Source organism: Corapipo altera, unplaced genomic scaffold (assembly GCF_003945725.1).
Source record: "Corapipo altera isolate COAL_440 unplaced genomic scaffold, ASM394572v1 133, whole genome shotgun sequence".
Lineage (NCBI taxonomy): Eukaryota > Metazoa > Chordata > Aves > Passeriformes > Pipridae > Corapipo > Corapipo altera.
In genome coordinates this window covers 121,638-140,205 of record NW_020884939.1, presented here as the reverse complement: position 1 = coordinate 140,205, position 18,568 = coordinate 121,638, and the positions used below count along the sequence as shown (strand labels likewise).

General features: G+C 39.4%; 2 long non-coding RNA genes across 5 annotated transcripts in view; both read right to left on the bottom strand.

Annotated features, from left to right (window-relative positions):
• LOC113955435 overlaps positions 1-11,676 on the bottom strand; it is a 320,550-nt gene extending 308,874 nt beyond the window's left edge. For all 4 annotated transcript variants that reach the window (XR_003530550.1, XR_003530551.1, XR_003530552.1 and 1 more), the window contains exons 1-3: positions 11,593-11,676; positions 10,657-10,774; positions 9,442-9,679 (exon numbers count right to left, since the gene is read on the bottom strand). This is a non-coding gene — a long non-coding RNA (uncharacterized LOC113955435). The remainder of the gene's footprint in view (positions 1-9,441; positions 9,680-10,656; positions 10,775-11,592) is intronic.
• A 2,743-nt stretch (positions 11,677-14,419) lies between these two features.
• LOC113955439 overlaps positions 14,420-18,568 on the bottom strand; it is a 55,644-nt gene continuing 51,495 nt past the window's right edge. Inside the window, exon 3 of the long non-coding RNA XR_003530560.1 lies at positions 14,420-14,530. This is a non-coding gene — a long non-coding RNA (uncharacterized LOC113955439). The remainder of the gene's footprint in view (positions 14,531-18,568) is intronic.

The following is an 18,568-nucleotide window of genomic DNA, read 5'->3' as shown; positions in this document are numbered from 1 at the left end:
AGGGATCTCCAAGATCATGGAAAGACTTTGTGATGATGTTATCAGACCATGTAGAAACCCCTTTGTTCTCTTCCCTCCAATTGTGTAACTGTAGCAGAAACTTGTGTAATCCCCTAGTTAACATAATCCATCGCCTAGTTAGCATAACCCATCCTCCTCATTAACATGTCCTGCCCCCAAAACCCTTAAATTGTGTTTTGCGTCTTCAATAAATATTCCAGTTTCTATCCCTGAACTCGGATCACGTAGTTTTATTGACAACTTACAATGTACAGCTGTATTTTTAAAACTAATGTTTTTTTTTAATATATCCACTGCATCTCGGTGTGTTTACTGAAATCCAGGAAATTCAATTACACTATCTATTCTCTAGTTTTTTGAATCTTCATGTAGAACTGCAGGCCACAGAGTTAATTCCGTGAACTCTTCAAATATTTTGCCAACATTATGAATTTCTTCACAAGATTCATTAAATTTACAACACAGGCAGGTTCTGGGATGGTTTCAGTGGTACCAAGCCTGTGTGGATGCTCTCTCTACCTAGAGAGATCTCATTTACATGGTATTATCGCCAGTGACCTACAAAGCCAGTGGACTACCAAGTACAGAAGCACAGAAACATGAATGATTCAAACTTCAGAAGATTTAGGCACAAATCTAGTCTTACTTCAGGACACAAAATCAATGGTTTACAACATGAAGGGTTGTCCAGATCTAACTCTTATTGCAGTTTCACATGCTGTCAAAAAGTTGAGCATGAATACAGTGCCACTGATTCAATCTCATTGAAATGGATGCTTCAAACACACGGGAAAAAGCAAACAAACCACCACAAAAATAAACAACCAAGCCAACCAAGCAAAACCCCAACCAAAACCCTGGAAGGTATTATACTAAACAGGGCAAAGGAGGAGTAACTGAGAAGGGAGAGAATTCAAGTCAATGAAACAGTCCTAGCCTACAAAAAAATTAAATCAGGTACTATAAATGGCATAAGAATCCCCCTCCCCACAGCAGTAAAACCAGTGACAGCAGAAAAACAAGCAGACTGTCATTACTGCATTGGATGTACATTGCAGTGGCCATTTTGGGAAAAATGCATCCCTGTGGAAAGACTGTTCTATTAAAAGACTCTACTACACTACAGTGATAAAACAGCCTGACTCAAGTTTTGCTGCTCTGGAATAAGAGTAGCTGATGGACCAGCCCATGGACTGCTCTAGGCAGGAAAAGTCTGGAATGGCAAGAGACAAACCTTGGAAATGCAGCTCTCCCCACTTCCTTAGCCCATATTACATCACTTCTTGTCATCCCTAGGAGTGCAAAAACTTGAGCTAAATTAGCAGCACCTCAGCACACGACTTCTAACAGACACACAGACAGGCGTGGGGATCCCGAGGAGCCATTTCTGCAGGAGCAGGATTCCGTCCTCTCTCGTTTTGCAGAAGAAGAGTTTGACTGGGACTGTACAACTGCTCCCTACCTGAACACTTACAGTCAAATAACACTTTGTTATCCTACAACTGCCAAGTGACTCTTTGATTCAGCTGTCAGGAGCTTTCTCAGTACTGATTTATTAACAGTAATTATCCAGGTATTTGAAAAAAATTTGCCAGCAACCACAGTGCAGTTTCCAAACCCATTTTGCAGTGCTGGAGCACTAATGTGCTGGGCCCTGCTGCTTTTCCTATTAAACATTAATAGGGAAAGCTGTGAGACTGGGCACACTGCAGCTCTGGCAAAACACAACATGGTTGCTGGTACCATTGCACACACCATGTAAATACCCCTTTTCTTTGCCTGAAATGTAATGCCGATCTTCCTAAGGACACTTGTCCATATCAAGAGGTAGTAATTTATAAATCTCTCTGGAATACAACAAACAAAATTTCAGCTTTCCCTGACAAAGAGGTTTGCACTTGCCTTTTGATACATCTAGCACACCACTGTCACACAGAAAAAATATTTTTTGTTGCCATTAAAAAAAAAAAAACCACAACAAAATTATTGTAGCTTGTGAAACAAGGTAAAAACCACAGGAGCACAGAGTAATTTCGATGTAGAAAAGGGGGATTTTTGATCCTTTGGTCTATTATTGAAAAATAATTAATGTGATCTAAAATTCACTGGCTTTTCAAACTACATTTGGTCTTTTCTTTTTCCTCAAGCTTTGAGTGAGTAACTAAATTTTAAAAGACACTAAATCTTACAAAAGGGAGAGTGGGGAGATCAGGAAAAAAAAGGGAGGAAAAAACCAGGCCACATAAGAGCTGGCACATGTGTGATTCAACATGACTTCAGACAAGATTTTCCATCATCCCTATAGTCTTGTCTGCAAGTCTTTGACTATCTGAATCACAGGCTGAAAGGATTCCACACTTTGTGCAGTGTTACAGCACTAGACACCACAGGAATAATTTGACCTCATATTGCAAAAACAAACCGTCTTTATCACATCAAATTTGGTTCCAGACGAAATTTAATTCTGGAAAAAAACCAGCAGATGTTCTCATTAACCCAGATGTTCTCATTAACCCATAATTTCTGTGCATTTCTGCGCAGTAAAGGTAAGAAAAAAGCCAACAAACAGAAAGGACATAAAGCACCATCTACTTCCCTGGTGCTCCATCCCCTTTGTACAGAACAATGTTGTTAACAGTAAAGATTGTCAGCTCTACAAAAACCAAACTCGCACCTTCCCAACCCTCCTCCTGACACCAGGGATGCAGGAGCCACCACAGCCTCCTCTGCCTGCTGAAATAAAGTTCCTTTTCCCCTCTCTGGGAAGCTGCCCTTGGAAAGACTCACACCTGCCACCCCCCATCTGTACCACGTTTTCCAAGATAGAGGATCTGGTATTGCATTTTATATTCTTTTTGTTGGATTTATGTAAAAATAAATTTGTCAAAAGACACTGTTAAGTTAATAAGACAAAACAGAAGATAGAAAGTGAATTTAAATTTAAAATCTTTAATAGAGTGATTTAGTAAATCCAGAGCCTAATTTCTTGAGCCCTCAGATTTTCAACGGGTTTTACAAATCTGATAGGCTTTTGTTAAACCAAATTTTCCTTCCATCTAAATCAATTTTAGAGAGAACCACTACTAAGTTTTAAATTTTAAATAAAAACTTGCTTGACAAATTCAAACTCTCTGAAAAGTTTTCATCACAGATTTTCAGAAATTGTAATAAATGCAACTCTAACACAAATGCCAGGTAAACAAAAAATAATTTCCATTGCCAACTATATTTGCATTGGAGAGTTTGAAATGAAAATACAATGTGTAAAATATTTTCTATTTATTAACTTCCTTCCTCCTTCTGAAGTTTAGGAAAAGAAAGAATATATTCCCTCCCTGATATTCCCCACTTTTTTTCCTTTACTTTTTTATGCAGTGTATGGAGGAAGGGAAAGTAAAAATCACGATATGTCAAGCAAAAGAGCATTCTCACAACTGGCACACTAGAAATAGTTTATATTGGCCATCCTCAATTGCTTTACATCAATTCTTCCCTTGGTGTTTTCACTGAGGGGAAAAAAAGAGCAGAGGAAGTAGAATCCAAAATACAGGGACTTGCCAAGTATAGCTGTTTGAACTGCAAACATGTTCAGTAACAACAGCTCAGAAGTGAACACACAAACTCCGTTGTTTCTTTTTAAATTTCTGGAAAATCATCTTGTACAACAAGATCCTTGATATCAAATAACACAGGGAAAGCCCTCTGAGAGCTTACCATGTTCAACAACTGTTCTGTCACACAGGAAGTTCTCAATGTCTTCAGCAACATAAAGAGGTGCTCTATATTACCTCCATTTGTTTCTTGAATAAATAATTTTTTATGTTGTAAATGCTCTGATTCAATTTTTACACAGGAATTTTAAGAAAAGGTGATGTTAAAGGGAAACTGATCATTATAAAAACAAAATAAAGCTATACACCGTCTCACTAATTTCACCCACCCAGTCTTTATGAATAGATCTGAATAATATAAAGGAACATCTGTCCTACCTAAATTCAGATTAAGAAATTTAACTGTGATGGGGTTTCATATATCTATAAATTGTAAATTACTTGTAGTGCTTTAAGTGTCATTGTTTACCAAGCTTTACCCTACCATCACTTTGCATTTGTGTACAGGCTGATTTTGCTGCCAGGTTCTGTGTATCCCATTTACTGTGGTCCAGAGTGGTTGCTCCAAGCCCTTAGTGGTGCCACAAGCACCCCTTCCAAAATCAGCTTCTGAGGGATGGCTCTGGCCCTCTAAAAGCAGCGTATCAAAAGAGCACAGTAAGCCATTTCTGCAGTAAGAGAAAAGGCATCTGAAAGGCATTAGAGCAGTCACTTTAAAAAGTTAAAATAAGCAGACTAAGCACTCCACTATTGCTCACATCTACCTCAGTCCCACTGTCTCACAACCATGGCCCTGGCATTTACTTCTTAAGCAAAGTGGAGGTAAAGCTCCTGAGCCATAATTTTATTTCACACTGTAAATCTCATCTCCCCTCCATCCCTGTTTAAGAAAAACAAGGGCACTGCAAGTTTCTGAGGCTCGACATTCCTCGTCCAGTCATCCTTTCATGTCCACTTCCAAATGCAAAAGCTAACCTCTAGATCTAAATTCACAGGATAGCTATGGAGAAAGGGATCACTGATCAGGATATAACATTTTTAAGTCCTGTATGTAAGCAGGTAGGTTAATCCCTTGTTCACTGGGAGAACTGTAGCAATCTCCAACCTGTATGAAAAACAAACAAGGTTTGGTTTAAGGTTTGCTTTGGGGTATGTGTGTGTGTCTTCAGGAAAATTAACTGTTTATGCATTTGTATACTTGAAAAAAAAATTAAGTTGGGACATTATGAAGAAGCTGGGTGAAAGGCTGAAAAGTTTAAATACTAGTATTTTTTTAAATACTCTTTCTTTAGAAAACAACAGTGTTTCCCCTCTCGTTTCTGAAAGAGAACATTCATCCTTTCCACACAGAAATTCAGACATCTTCCCAGTTCTGTATTAAAGCCTTGCTAGAGCCGGTCCCACTGTTGGGCAGCTGGTAAACCTGAGCCAGTTCTGTGGGATTAGAGAGTTTTGGAACTCAGAATAAACAACTCTCATGACTAAAACAAGCCACATTTATGAAGAGGTGTGGAATATAACAGAGCCAGAAACAGCATTTTTAAGATCTGACATCAAAAACCTCTGATAAGTTGTTTTATTCTGCCAGTGGAGTTTCTCAACCACCATGAGCCTAAGTAGACACTAAAAATAAGATGTTATACTGCCTTTCTCTTAGAATACAAAATGTAAATGGTGTGCCTTAAGTGAGACGTTAATTCTTCTCTATCAGTAGAAAACTTCAGAGACAAAAGTAAAAAAATCTTCAATTCACAGAATTGAATTGTTAAATAATGTACAGAATGTGAGAGGGAATGATTATTCACTCTCTGTTCCAAAACAAGAACCAAGAGCCTTGTAAAATTAGCAGGAACAAAGTTATTTCCCAAATACATAGTTCTACTGTGGAATTGTTTGTAGGTGTACAGTGATTCAAAAAGAACTGGAAAAATCCACTGGGAAAACTCAAAGACAGCATCTTATGCTCAGAAAGGTCCTACGGGATCACACATTAACACAACACTTGTGGGTGAGTTTACCTGACAGGGGCTGAATTCAGGTGAAAAATGAAGGTTGCAATGGAGAACAGGACATAGAATTCACCCCAGCAATGCATTCTGTTTCCATGACACAAATTCATTGAGAAAAGGAGCTCATGGACTTACTGTTGAAATCAGACTTTCAGAACAGCAACACTTAAACCCAATATTGACCGTGCTGCTGGCACTGACTGGGAACATCCCCTTGGTGACCAACAATCTGCCCTCAGCTGTGACCTTTTGTTTCTTTTATTTAGGAATCCAACATTTCTGGCATGCATCCATCAGCCCTTTGAAAACTTCAGAAGGAACAACATTTCTGCCCTCTACTTTGAGCAGGTTCAATTTTTGTCTTTTAAGACCCTTAGAGCAGGTTCAATTTTTGTCTTTAAGGCATCCTGTGGCCTGGTTTCTGGCTTCAAAACTTCTTATAAATTAGCTCCTCAGGCATGAAAGATTGCAAAGTACAAGCAGCAGAAATAACATCTATCCAGGGCAGAGGTTCTTTACAGGCCAGCCCCAAACTGGAACAAAAGACCAGCCCTGCCATTTTCAAAAAAGCTGAAAATACATTTACCTAAAACAACAGAAAATATGAACCAATATAAATCAAAACCTGACAAGACAGAAATTAGTTACAATGAAGGTGAAACAACTTAGGCATAACATTTGGCACAAAACTCCCAGGAATAAGAGTATTATGCCAAAAGCTGGGAAATAAACAATATAAAGCACAATGCAAAAGAAAAGGAATCTCTCACTTTCTCAACATCCCTGTCTTTGTAGCACTGTGAGTTTTCAGGTTCGCACTGGAAGCATGAAGATGTAAGGAGAAGGCAAAGTCATACCAAAAGGAAGCCAAACTTAGACCATGAGTTGTGCTCTTCAAAGGGTATGTTTCATAAGGAACTATAAATCTGCCACAAATTTTATTTTTACCACTTATTGCCATCTCAACAACATATGCACAAAATTTTCCAGGTTCAATCCTATATATACTGAGAGAAAGAAGAACAGTTATGAATTCACCTTGAAAACTATTGTTAGGTTTCCTTATTTTCCCCTATAAATGCTATGAATTAATTTAAGAGATTATATTTTAGTCCTTTTTTCATGTCCAACATTTTCATGTCACTTTTTATTGGCTGTTCTTGGCATTGAGTAGCAATTGAGCACTAAAGAACTTCTGTTTACCTGTAGATACCCAGTTTCTCTTTCCTCTGGTTACTATTGACTCCAGACTTACTTGTGCTGACAGACAATCTGCCATTCATAGTGCACGTTGAGTATCCTCTGAGCTCAGCTAGCTCACAGAGAGAAGTTAAAGAGAAGTTGATGATATGAACAAACTGAAAAGGATAGCAAAGCATAACAAAAAAACCAGAAAAATAGTCTCTACTGTCATTTTCTCTGAGTGAAGGAAAACACCTGGGATTAGCAAGAGGATGGACATGAAGCAAACATAGCAGGGATGGGGAGGGAAAATTCTAGAATTGATTCTATTCCCATTGTCTATGGTAATAACAAGAAACATTGATTTAAAAACAATTCCAATATTTTCTAGTAAATTGCTTTTGTTTTCCTGTGATAATATTGCAATCTTCTTGGGAAGAATCCCAATAACCCCATGAATGTATCAGACATTACTTTCAGAAAGCACATAAACCTCAAACACATGCAGTTGTTCATCCTCCAGTCTTGCTGGATGGATTTGGTTCAGTCAATTCCCCCAGCTCAACATTCACGTCATCCCACACAACCTTCGTTTTCACTGGGAAAAGAGCTCTGCCAGTGGCAGAGAAGGCACACACGCCCTTGTCAGTTGGCTGAAGTGCTTAAGTCTCACAAAAAGGGACTCTGCTGGATGCACAGCCAGTGCACTTTTCTGGGCAAAAGATTTTATCCTTTCACTACAGTCCTGTTCACCTGTAAACATTCAAATGTTCTTTGCAACCTGTACAAGTTTTCCCTCCCAACAAAGGCAAGCAGTTCTTTATTTCATATCAGTTCATTATAAATGTCAAAACACAAAGCAACACCCATTGAGAGTTTTTGCTCTGCACAATTCTTTCAGAGGTCAGCCCAACCCAAGCTCCACTGATGCTGCTTTACAGTCAAGCCTCTTGTATTTATTCATCCTGCTACTTTTTAGTGAAGTGTTATGAAATGCCTTGTCAGGGTCCTGAAAGGAAACATAAAGGAGGTGATTCCTGCATGGATACACAGGCTCTGTGCTGCAGCACTGCAGCTTCAGAGCATCTGCCCCCAGGGCACGACCTGCTCTTCTTTGGTTCATACAATGGTGCTGCCCATACCACCAGCACATGACAAAATAAACTTGCTTTTGAGTACCACCCCCCAAAAATCCACTCTTCTCTTGCAAGATTTTCTGCTTTTTGCAGTATGTATTTAATCCATACGCCTCCACGCAGACTGCTGTGTGTGGGAACACAACTGCCAAGGATCTACTCGTGCCTCAAGAGGGATTACAGGTAGGAAAAACATGACAATGGAAAATGCAGGAGAAGGGGGGTTTTGGAGGAAGAAGAATTGAAGAGAAAGCTGGGTTTATGCTACAAAGGAAGACTCAAGATAGAATAATTCCTTTTTTATACAATACCTTTCTCCTAGCTCTGCTGTTTGCCAGCACTGTAACAAGAAGGGAGATGAATTTCACCCTGAGATGTCTGACAGCACAGTAATAGAGAAAGATCCAGGGCATGCTGGATTCAGATTCAGACACCAGAACTGTAATCAAAAGAAAGGACTGTTCTTGCTTCAGGCTCTGAATTAATTCCCCTTTTCTGTCACTTAAATTACTGTTGTTTTTCTTAAATTGTGCATACACACGGATATTAGCTAAAACTAAACAAATAAAGACTGGCTCCAAAGGCCATTCCTGCAAGATGTCTGTCAGTTGAATATCAAATAATTCTGGTTGCCAATGACTCAGACAAAAACTATGTGCACTGAGGACATAAGAAAAGAATAGATTACCTTAGACTTGAAAAAAGAAACAGCTGACTTTTCCACTTCAGATACCTTACCTGACCTCTGCAGAAGTCTGGCAAGGTTGACCTGTCTTCTTAAGGTCCAGTCTGGAAACCAGAATAGTCAGTGACCTTTTTTACTGGGAAGTATAACGTCCATTCCTGCAATTACTTTTAAAACTATATAGTTGTAAACACACACACAGACACACAATGTGTTTTATCCGGGTAGCTTTTAAAATGTTGCCACTCCATTAGGCTGTAATAGCTTTGTCAAATGAGCCAAGTCTTGTGCCTCTTGGTAACAAACTTCTCTAAGTTGGAAAACATTCTAATGAGCACATCACATCAAAAGCCTGCACAGTGCTAAATTAACATAATGTGATAAGATACAATGTGACATAACATCTTCATAAACTTAAGCATGTCAGAAAACAAAATATCTTTCTATCAGCTTATTCTGAATCTAATCCATATTTAATTGCTCAAATCACTAGCCAGCAACTTTGAAAGTTTATTTAATACCACCATCACCAATTGTCTACAGTGACCCAATTAGAACTGTAGAAACAAGGGTAACAAAACACCAAGACAGAGACGTTCAGGTCTTCAGAAACTCTCCATGAGTTAATTAAAATCCTGTTTTGGGGGTTTGGCATTACTTTATCAAGAGCAGAATGAATACTTCAGTGATTATTGTGGGTGACAAAAGTTAAGCAGATTTCTTTCTTTAAAAAAGCCATTTTTCCTCTGTGTGAAAGACAATGCAATATACAGAATCAGCACGATAATACAACTTACCAAAATCAGAAATACTGTAGGTGATGATTCTGTGGAACAAAATACTTGAAGTGTGGCTGAACTCAATGAACACCTACAGCAAGGTCAGGATCTGAAAGATATTGCTGCAACTGTGACTGGAATACACTTTTTGTCCAGTTAAAAATATTTTTGCTGGAATAAGAATCTCCATGGTATTTTAGTAATTCTAATTTTAATCTAAACAAATGCTGGGTAGCAGAAAGGCTATATATAACCTCTGCAAAATTAAAGAAAATAAGAAATATTTTGCCATTTGTTACCCTCAATGCTTTTCAACAGATTTTCACAGCAGAGAACCTTTCTGGACTTTAGATACAGTCTGTCAGATCTCCATGTTTTTTAAGTACTTATGCTTGGTATCAAGGGGGGAAACAATAGTCTTTATATTCTCAGATATGTGGGAAGCAAGGCGCTTCTCCATCTAACAACAGATACATGCACATACAAATATGTTCACAGAGCTTTTGCTTCCAATGTAAGTTCTTTCAGGCAAAAACCCCAAATCATTTCCTGAGCATCATATGTCCTTTTTTAGAAGCGCCAAGCCCTCAGCTATGTGCTGCCATAGCCCACACAGTGACCAGCTCAGACCCTGTTCAAATGGACAGAGCTGCAATTCCAGTCAAGGAACTGATTATCTATAACTCCATAAGCCAGTAACTGCCCAAAAGGGTGTTGTTTATCATTTGAGAGAATGTAGCACAGGATTAAAGAACCTTCAAATACAATTAATTTTACTAAAATTCAATTGAGTGGCAGAGGTATTTTCATCTATCTTCATGACTGTGCTTATCAGCAGGGCTAATAATAGGGTTTGTTTAACTGAAGTAGTGTATTTTAAAGAGCATGGTTTGAAGAACAGCACCCCTGAAAAACCACAGAGTTCTCCATTTCAGGCATGGTCTTTTCCACATTGCTTAACCAGTATGTGGTCACTGTTTCAATCTCTCTCAAATTTAAAGAGTAAATGAAATTAAGGGGAATAAATTGGTCCCAGCTCTATGAGGTTTAATTAATACACAACCTTGTTTAAAACCTGCTTGCAAATTAAGTATTATTATTTGGAGAGGGGGAAGCTCTGTTTGGAACAAAGCAGTTAACAGTTCCTTCATTGGCATGTTCTGTTTTTTCCCCCAGTGCTTGTCCAAAAACAAATCTTCTTGTTTAATTTTAGAAACAATGAGATTCACTTACCTTTAGCAGATACATGTAGGGAAATTGCAGGGGGGCAATGAGGGGCAAGGCAATCAGATTTTAAGTGAAACAACTTGTTTTTTTCAAAATTCGAAATTAAATACTCTGTCAACTCTTCCTAGAGAATAAAAAAATGGACAATTATGTTTCATCATATTATTTTAAATGACTTCTCAATGAAGAAGTATTGAATAAAAGTTTCTAAGCATCACTTAAATGTTTCACCCAGAAATATTTAAGACCAAACAACTTCAACTGAGGTGGAAGGAAGTGTCAAATCTGTGATAAATCATTTGGGCTCTGACAAAAGAAGTTCTATTGGCAGAAGAGCTTTGCTCTTCCTCTAGTGATGGTAAAGAGGTGGAACTGGGGGTTAAACAAAGCATTTTGGATTTCCACTGATCCTCCCAGTCCTTGATATGTGACTTCTTGGACTTGCACACCACTGCAATAATTTTTTCACTCTACTGCCCTCTGCAATCCTGGCTTTGAAAACAGCACCTGTGAGAAGTGCAGTGACACCCTGTTACCTTGGCACTGTGGGACTGACAGGCTGCAGAACAGGACACTTGCTGAGCTCTCCCAGTTGATGCACTTTACAGGGTGTAGAATTCCCTGCAGGTTAAAAAAAAAATAGTTAGCTAACTCTTTGTAGACCTACTAAAAACAAATTTTTGGAAACATTGTGCTAGTGTACTTTTTCTCTTCATAAAGATTAAGGGATTGGAAGAGAAAGTGAGTTTTTAAACAGCTTTTCTGGGTTTAATCTCCCAAGTACTTTTGCCAAAGGCACATTGTGATCAAGTAGGTTAATCTAAATCATTTTATTGGACAATGTATTTGCATTTATCAAAATCATGCATTTTTTATTTTTGGGAATTCTGGCTGTTGCCCTCCCGAACTGTTTGAAAAAGAGGTGACAGAACCTGAGCACACCTTTCAGAAACATAGGTAATACACAGGCTTGCAGAGGTGACTGGAGAACAACTCCTGGAAGGGAGGAAGGAAGAAGGAGACATCTGAAAGCAAGAAAAAAAAAAACACCTGAAACACACCATCAGGTTTGCAAGAGAGCAAACCCCTAAATTTGATGGGAAGAGGACTCAACAAGAGATCAACAATGATTTTGAAGGTGGTAACAACACCTCCTTCCACTCTTGGATGGCTCCTTCCCCTCTCACCTAAGGCACAGGATTTCTCCTCAGGCAGCCACTTGTCCCTGCCACTGAATAGCAGTCCCCATTTGTGTCTCCATTCCTTGGGGGGCAGGCTGGGATCTTCCCTTTTACCTCCCCATCCCAGGAGAGAACACGCTCCTGCAAAGCCAGCACAGGGACAGCTGCAGAGGATGCACGAGCTCACAAACAGCCCCAGACATGCAAGTCTCCTGCCTGCTCTCCCAAGAGGAATAGCTGGACAGGAGGCAGGAGCAGCCTCCTCAGCCAGAAGCAGCCAGTCATCCCTCTGGCACAAACCAAGCTCCCTTCAGTTTGCCAGCTCAGGCAGCTGTTTGGCAGCCAGATCCTTTGCAATGTAAAGAAGGGATGATATAAACTATTCCTCTGACACATAGAACCTGCCTGAGGTAGCATTTTAATGGACAAAATAGAGGAGCTAAGTCTTCCAATACTGGATAAACATTAACATTACAAGAACTGAGTTGTAAATAATGTAATAATGTAAATAATCAGTTTCACAAACTGATTTTCAGGATGCACATTTACTAAATCCATACGAAGCCTGTTGCTTTGCTGTGCCTTGTTATGTGTAACAGTTTTCTGCTGCATCCTTACAGACCACAGGTACCTTGGGGACAGCTGAGGGATCCTTGAGCAGAGAGCCTGGGAAGTTTGTAAGGACAGTGAGCTGCACGTTTCCCCAGTGACTGTTCTATCCAGACTATTCAACAGGCACACCTGGAAAATACTGTAAACACAGTTGATTGTCCAGTGAAGGCTCTGGCCTTCAAAACTTTTAAAACAAAAAGTAACAAAAAGTGTTTCAAAAACCTGACAAGAGATTAGATTTGCAATTACAGTCCAGGAGAAACATCCCTTGTGCACTTCTCTGAGTTCCACACTTCCAAAGTCTCTAAGTAACAAAAGCTAAGGAATTCTTTGCCAGCTAAGCACCATCTCAGTCTACTTCACTTTTGTCCAATAATTTCTGGTCTTTAATATCCAACTATGAATCCCCTTCAGCTGATTTCCCCTTACTCTAAATCTCTCAAGTCGAGAAGCATCATAATAATACATATTTCTATCTATTTCCTTTCTGTCTCCTGAATAATATCACCTTGTTTTACCTAGAAACAGATTTATTTTTTCAAATAAACAAATAAAAGAAAGTTTCAAGGCCAGTAAAAAACACAGTTTACCTAAAAGCATGAAAGAACCAAGGGATGAAAGAAAGTCAGAAAACTCAACATAGTTATTCTAAAGTTCTCTATTTCCTGAGGTAAAACTTAGGTTTGAAGTTTGTTCTCTTTCATACTCAACTGAATTATCTGAAGTTAATAATTTCTAAGATAAAGATTACAATACTAAATTGCTTTTTTTGCATCACAAAGCCTTACTCTCAAACTGTTAAGTACGCAAGCAATTGCTTTCTAAAAGAATAGTCAAAGATCGTATGGTAATTTTTCCACTGAAATCACCTAGAGAAGCAGTTGTTCAAGAAGCAAAAATATTTGCAGGGCCAAGCCCTAAACTAAAGAGAAAAAAAAATTATATACAAAGCATCTTTTAGAAATTCATTGCAGATGGAGGAAAAACAAATTACTTTATTTGTTGTTTTATTAAGCATGTTAATGTTTTTGCATCACGTACAAGAAATAAGTCATGACAACCTCCACCTATGTGATATTATTTCACATTTGCTGTTGATAACAGAAACCCAGCATTCCTGCTCATAACATGTTACACCTGTGATGCAGTGGCAGTTTTGAGCAAATAATGACAATGTGGAGAACACCCAAAGCACAGTGGAGCTGACAGCAGTGCAGATGTGGATTGGGAACATGGCAGCTGTGTTGCTTGTGGGACTAGGTTTGTGCCAGTGCTCCCTGAGCCACACGTGCACAATCACATCCCCACCAGGCAGTGGTCAGTCTCAGAAGTACAGCTTTCACATTCACCAGGCAATCCTGAAAGGATAAAGCTAATTCCCAGCAAAAATCTTGCCAGAGATGGAATATACATAGTGTAGTTAGAGACCGTTCTTGTATTTCCTACATGGGATTTACTCATGAAGTTGAGAGCTGTTTCTTCACCTCCACTGGGTTTCTATGTAGAGTCGATATTTTACAGGTTTAAAAAAAAAAGAAAAAGAAAGAGGAAGGAGAAAGTTCACTGATCTTGGCAGTGAAAACTCATACAAAGATTGAATTTGAGGAATGAAAACCATTCTTCTTGACAAAGGACGTAAATGGTTCCTAACCACTACGTAAGAGTTGTATGTGTCAGATTTGTTAATTTGTGAGATTCTGGCTCTGCACAGGAATTACATTTCCCATACAGACTTCCCTCAGTGTTTTTACATAAACTTGCCTTAGTTCTTTCTTGATTTTCCTCAAGCTTTGCTAAGCCAGAGCCCTATCAATCCAGAGAGCACATCACAATGATCTGACTTCTACCAGTTTTCTTTACAAGAAAGGAGAATCAGCTGATATTTGCTGACCACTGAAGGACCAAATGGCTCCTACATGTTCCAGGTCAACATGCACAGGCAGCTCATCCTCCTGGCAGCTGTCACTGAGCAGGGGACTTCTACTGCAAAGTACCTTCAGAATCCAGGGGCTTTGTTCCCAAAGCTCTCTGGGTCCCAGGACAGGGCTCACGCTGGAAGTGCAGGGAGGATGGAGCTCTGCCCTCGCCTGAAAAGCAGACAAACTGTGAGCGGAACTCAGTCCCATAACCAGTATTTCCTGAGCAAGGGGACTAAGTCCAGTTGCGTACACCAGAGATAAAAACCACTTGGGAGACTCTCAAAGTCAGTCATGCTGTTATCCTGGAGGGAAGTAGGGGGGTGGAGCTTCACATATACAACAGCCACAGTTTAAGAATTTAGATATCTTACTGTAATTTTTTACTCTGTACTTACTCCTTTGCAAACAAGGAAGATTTCACAATGTAAACATAAGGTTTGCATATCTTACCCAGACTCTGAATTTTGGGTTGTCACTCATAAGAATTTTTTTTTTACCTGTTGCATCTTAATTCACTTAGAATTTAGAAAAGCTGCTCCACTCACATTGGCATCTACACAAGTTTAAGGTCATTCCAAAGTTCCATCAAATTAGCACTTAAAAGCACTGTTGGCTTTAACCTAGTTTTGAACCATCCCAAATAGCTCTTAATTTAACCAAACACCAAAGCAATGTGAAGTGGGTCTTATGACTGTCTAATTGTGCCTTATAGAGTGCCTAAAACAGCACATTTATTTGCCAGATCTCCAGACCAGCCCTGGATTTTATTTTATATTCATCCTGGGGTTTTAGTGGAAGAGTCCAGGACAGGATCTGGAGAGCTACCATTGTGGGTGTGCCAACATAACCCAAATCTCAGTACCTTACATGACTGCTACACAGCACTCACCTTCTGATTCCTGCCTATAATCAAGAAGAAACACCAGCATTTCATCATCATCATTTTGCAAAGAGTATAAAAGGTTAATGGTCAGATTTAGCAGAGAACAATTATATCACTCTAAGAGATTTTTTCATTATAGGTGCTCTGAGTGATAGTATTTCATAAGATGTGCAAAGTATGACTCAAAACCCAGAACACCAACTTAATTTAAAGTGTCTAGATGAAAAATCCAACCGACAAGTGCCATTCATCCCAAACAAATATCTTCCACACTGTTAAGCAAATGACAAGATAGTAAAGCAAAATGGAATTTAAAGTGTTTTTGCTTCCCATTCCAGTGAAGCACAACATCTGAATCCCACTTCTGCTCTCTCCACAACTTCTGCTAATATACCATTGATCAGGCACTCCAAATAAGTTTAATTAGTTGCAAGTAATACATGCATTCACATTTTTTCTTCTTGGTTGCTGTTCATTTGGTCTTCAATATACTATGCAATATGAAATTGCCAAGATATTACTTAACACTTACACCATAGAGAGAGGTGCATTAGGAAAAGAGAGCTTTTCAGAACTGACTTGATTTTTATGGGAAAAAAAACGTGGTTGCAAGAAAATTAAATAGGGAAGGGAAAATATTTCAGAAGGATTTCAAGAGATTAAGCCTGTGCTTTACATTTCACCACGTCAGGCCAAGTCCTCAGTGGATACAAATCACTGGGGCTCTATTTCAATCAACAAAGCGGGTTCAGAAATTGGCCTTTTTCTCTCTCCAAATACTGCCTGCAGCCTGCATATGTGTGTTTGACTTGTTCAGATCTCCTTCTTCAAATTCAGCATTAAGAAAAAGCTCAGGGAAACGATTTGAATTTAGCTCACACTCAGGGTATTTTAGTGGATCTCAACCGCTACAGCTGCATGGGGGAGAGTTAAAAAAGAAAAAGAAAAAAAAGTTCTTTTACAGAAGATGGGTCTAAATGCCTTTTGAGTTTGAAGAAATCAGAAATGGATGGCTGGGCTCTGATACTCCCACAGCACGTCCAGTATTTTCAGCAACCATCCCACCCATGGACAACAAGATTCCAAGGAGTTAGATCCCATGCATCAGGAAACACTGTGGTGTGAACAGCAGAGGGTGTGGCTGAGTGGCTTTTGTGACAGCCATGGAGCTGAGGAAGATGTGAAAGAGTGGGGTTAAACCTCATTTAAAAAGATGAGAAGCAGGAACGTCCCCATCTCTTTGAATATCTTTTACTCAGAAAGAACAGCTGGAACTGCTGTGCTCTCCTCCAGTGCTGTCAATCCCACTGCTGTGTGTGCCCAGGATATGACTGATCCACCCTGACACAACATATAAAATTGCCAAAAAAATTTGAAGCATAGTAATATCTTTCTCACTAACAATGTGACAAGATCATGTTATTTTGAAGTGTCATGATCTTTTGGGGGAAAAGATTGTAACATTCAGATTAACTTTTTTTTAACTTATGAACCAATAATTATGAAATTGGGCAGCAGCATGAAAGTCACCATCTTTTCATCTGATTACCCCACACCTCCAATGCAAACTATGACCAAGAAAATAAATCCTTACATAATCCACATTCTCAATTATATCTCAGATAATAGCATGAAAACAAAGTAAGAAATGTGGTGGGGTACTGAGGACTGGGGCAGTGGGATTTCTGGGGGGGAAAAAGGCTCTCTTGTAGCCAGAAAAAAGCACATGGAAATGTCTAGGTTATTCCTTCAAAACCATAATGGTATTTGGGGTTTCCTAGAGGGTTATTTTACCAGCATGCAACCTGAGACTCTTTATTTGTACAAGCTACCTAACAAGGTATTCTTAAACATATTAACAAGCTTACTCTACAAAACTCTGAAAATGAAACAGGGCTTATCAAACGTCCATACTTTCACATTGGTATCGAAGACCAAGAAATGAGACTGCTAGACTGAATATTCTTCTAGTAGCTTTGTTTCTGTAGTGGGCAGCTGAGTCTTGCACATTTATGACTGTAATTTTTATGATTCTCATTTGAAAACTAATGAGACAATCACTCTGGGTCCAATACCAACACATCAATAACATGAGAAAACACAAAAGCCCATAAATATTGGTGTAGGCACATTCTCCAAGATCCTGGTCCTCAGATGCCTTCTTCCTTGGATAAGCACCTTTAGCTTCAGGGGATACCAATTCACAGCTTTGTTCTTCAGTAAGGAAACCCCCACAACTTCCCACAGTGCAGACAGCTGGTGACACCCTTGGGAACAATAGCATTCCCCAAACACTTGTGGCATCATCATCATCCCATATCCTGTGCATCTGCTCCGCTCACAGCCCTCTGTGGGGTGCACCACCTCTCTTCCAGAGCCAACAGCAGCACTTTGCCCTCCCACAGCAGGTCAGGATGGGGCAGGAGGGGCTCTCCCTGCGTGAGGGTCCAGACCAGCAACACCCTGCAGGTGCTTTGGCTCAGCTGCTCTGCTGTGCCAGGGCTTCACCAGAGGGCACGGGAAGCAAATGGGCTTGGTTTAGCTGGCAGGAATGTTTGGGTCCAACCAGAGGAGCTCAGAGTATGCAATGACTTTCCTTTTCCCCCCAGGGAGGGCAGCTGGACAGGGGGCTCAGCACAGGCAGAGCCCGCTGCCCTCACACTCCCTGCTGAAGGTACAGCCACTCTACACCTGATTTAATCTGGCTGTTTCCTTCTCCTGTGTGGAGGGAGGGCAGCAAACCATCCTTTTCTGCATTGAAAATCGACAAATACCACCTGTATTTATGTATTATATAAAATCCCAGGAAGCTGGCAAGTTTCTAGCCAGGAATTTCTAAGAGGCCCCAGGGTAACTAAATATCCATTTCCCACTAAGTTTCAGTCAGATTGAGACACTTAACTCCCTAAGGTCTGTTTGAAAGTCACAGTCCAAAACTAATGCGACAATGAATAACAACATAAACTGTACAAGTAAGTTGAAATCAGTTCAGCCTTAACTATCATATATCTAAAGTTTGTATTAATAAAAATATACTTTAACCAAAGTGAGAGCACGCCCTTAGTGTTGGTATTATTCCCAGTTTCCAAAATAAAGCCTTGTAGCCATGGTTTAAAGCAAGTGTATAGAGATAACAAATTACATTCTAACAGTTTTTCCAGTCCCTTGAAATGCCAGACATACTCATACTAAGTGAAAAAATACTCTTTCGACTGTTTTTTATGTATTGTGAAATGTTCTGCTTTGTAATTGGTCTTCTTTTATTGTCATTATTCGAAAGCACAGAGTCAAGGTACTGTGATGTTCTGAGGATCTACTGCAGT